Source organism: Apium graveolens, chromosome 7, assembly GCF_009905375.1.
Source record: "Apium graveolens cultivar Ventura chromosome 7, ASM990537v1, whole genome shotgun sequence".
NCBI classification, from domain to species: domain Eukaryota; kingdom Viridiplantae; phylum Streptophyta; class Magnoliopsida; order Apiales; family Apiaceae; genus Apium; species Apium graveolens.
The window spans coordinates 165,532,762-165,535,967 of NC_133653.1; the positions used below are offsets into that span (position 1 = coordinate 165,532,762).

A 3,206-nucleotide genomic window follows, 5' to 3' on the forward strand; every position below is an offset into this window, starting at 1 on the left:
TGGGAAGTGTGCCAAGTTGACGATTGAGCAAGGCATTGGCTATTTGTCCAATTTGATTTTCCAAGGTCTTGATAGAAATAACCTGACTTTTGCACAATAGCTTTAACTCCTCAAAATCAGCACTAGAAGGTGGAGCAGCACCTCCATGTTGAGGATATGATTGCCTTTGAGCAAATTGCTGAGGTTGCTGGAACCCAGGTGGATTAAACTATTTACTTGCAGCTTGCTGATATGGTTGCTGAACAGTATTCTGATTATTGCTCTAGCTGAAATTGGGATGATTTCTGTTATTAGGATGATAATTAGCTGGCACAGGCTGTTGCGGTCACTGATAATTGTTCACATACTGAACAGATTCATTAACAAGAGAAAACTGATCTGTAGCATGAGAGTCTGCACAAAGCTCACAGACACTAGCTATTTGATTTACTCCATAATTGGCTAAAGAATCGAGCTTCATAGACAGCACATGTAGCTGCGCTGTAATAGCTGTAGCTGCATCAACTTCCAGAATACCTTCTACCTTCCCAAGCATCATCCTTTGAGTTGGGTTTTGATACTCATTTACAGCCATAGTTTCAATGAGATTATAAGCCTCAATATAGCTTTTGGCCCACAAGGCGCCTCCAGAAGCTGCATCGAGCATGGGCCGAGATTGGGCCCCCAAACCATTGTAGAAACTAGTGATCACCATCCAGTCAGGCATACCATGATGTGGACACTTTCTCAAGATCTCCTTGTAGCGCTCCCAAGCTTCAAACATGGATTCTCCTTGTTGTTGCGCAAACTGAGTAAGAGCACTCCTCATAGCTGCAGTCTTGGCCATTGGATAGAACTTCACCAGAAACTTTTGCGCAAGATCTTCCCAAGTAGTGATGGACCCAGCTGGTAAAGAATGTAACCAGTCCTTAGCTTTGTCTCTCAGAGAGAATTGGAAAAGCCTCAGCTTGATAGCCTCATCAGTAACACCATTATATTTGAAAGTACTACAGATCTCGACAAAATTCCTAATATGCATGTTGGGATCTTCAGTCGCAGCACCTCCGAAAGAAACATAATTCTGCATCATCTGAATAGTTCCCGGATTGATTTCAAAAGTATTGGCCTGAATAGCCGGATGAATGATGCTTGGCTAAATGTCATCAATTTTAGGCCGAGAAAAGACCATAAGAGCTGGATCAGCTTAAACTATACGATCACCCATTGTTTCAGGTTCTTTCTTTTCACTCTCTTTATCCGAATCTTTAAAAACTATCTTCTCCGGAAAGTCAAGAGCTGTATCTGTCTCCTCAGCTTTATCCAGATTTCTCTTGCGGGTGCGAGAACATGTTTGCATAAACGCTCGCTAGAGTACCTCAGCTTTATGTGAATATTATATGTTAAATAAATAAATATTATGTGTTTTATAAATTTAAAGTGATTATTGTCATGATATTAGATGTTATAGTTGTTATGTGTGTTTCCGTGCGGACCAGAATTTCGATTGAATAATATGTGTTAAAACTGCAATTATATGAATCTATCTGCAATCGGGACGCGTGTTTATTAGCGTCTTTATTAAGGTACTCGTTTTATTTCATTTTATGCGCTTTTGAATGTATTCTAGGTGTTTTCGGGATTTTCTGGTAATTTAGGAATTGTTTCTGTTTTTCAAAAATCAACGGACCGGGACCCCACCGGGACGTTAAAGTCCACAAAATTCGTATTTTTATTTTTATAAAATTAATCGTATTTCAACAACCCAATATCTTCGCATTTTTGAATTATTCATAATTTTCGGGGAATTTTGACATTAATTTTTGTATTTTATCGTTTTAAAATTATTCCCCGTAATTATTATTGTTGGGCTTAATTATTGTAATTTAGGGATAAAAACACCCTTAATTTATTTTGGGGTATAATTTTTGTAAAAATATAAATACCAGGTTATATTTATTTTATTCATTTTATTTTCATAATTTTCTAAAAATATATATAAAAAATTCAGAAAATAGAATTGGGGGCTAGGGTTTGTTCTTCTGCTAATTTGATCGATTAAAGGTGCTAGAGATCTCCGTTCTTGACGATCTTTATATGAATTTATTGCCCTTGGCGAGGCCAATCTTTTGATATAGAATCGTGATTTAAGGTTGAGTATTTTACGAAATCGTTTTTCGTTGACATGAACTAGAATTAGGTGTTTCTTCTGTGATGATTCTCTGCTTGATTTGATGATTTAGATAGATTACTGAGTTGATTCTGACTGTATTTATATATAGAAGCATAGCAAATGATTGCGGGAAATGGATAGTTGGGTTCAGAGTTTTCTCCGAGTTTATCTTGCTTTTTTTCGATTTAATTGTTTTTGTTTGATGTTGATTTCATGTTTATAAGAATATAGATTTATTATACTAATTACCAGCTATAAATTGAAGTATTAATGATTGAGTTTGGTGTTGATTTGGTTATAATCGGATTTTCCGATTTGGTTCGCCGGAAACCTCAAGGGTTCACCGGTTTTAATGGCGATTCCGGCCGGAGAAACCGTTCTGGGAGGAGGTTACTGTTTGTGTTGTTGATTATGGAGGGTGGTTGGGATTTAGACTGAAACGGGGGCAAAACCCCGATGTGTTGGCTTGATTTTGGGGGAAAAAGGGAACTCGCCGGCGCCGGGAAGGGCTGCCGGATTCTGGGTTTCTTCCCCAGTTTTCGGTAGGGTTCTTACCCGACCCGGTTTATTCTTAGTTGACCCGTTTAACTTTTTACCCAACCTAATATCCTGTTTCTGTTCCTATAAAACTTGTTTGTACTAATTTCTTTTTACTTTTATTATAAAGTTCATTTTCTAAATTCTAAAAATTATTTACTTTCTTTTCAAAAATTATTTATTTATTATTTTTATTTCTAAAAAAATTATTTTCTTAAATATTTTAAATTCCCAAAATTATTTTCTTTTATCATTTTCAAAAATCTAATTTGATTTAATTATTTATAATTTATTTTAGTTAATTATTTATGAATTCAATTAATTGATTAAATTATTTAATCAATTAATATCATTTATAAATAGTTAAATAAATGTAAATTATTTATAATTAATTCAAATAATTCCTAAAAATTATTTTTAAAATTTTAAAAATTATATTGTGGTATTTAAAAATCAATTAATATTATTATTAATTGATTTATTTCCATTTATTTCTTATTTTATTCATAATAAATAAACC

General features: G+C 34.2%; 1 non-coding gene across 1 annotated transcript; it reads left to right on the forward strand.

Moving 5' to 3' along the window:
* Window positions 1-704: 704 nt before the first annotated feature.
* On the forward strand, window positions 705-811 carry LOC141675352 (small nucleolar RNA R71). The gene has a single exon (XR_012556010.1). It is a non-coding gene; the product is annotated as a small nucleolar RNA R71 (small nucleolar RNA).
* The last annotated feature ends 2,395 nt before the right edge of the window (window positions 812-3,206 follow it).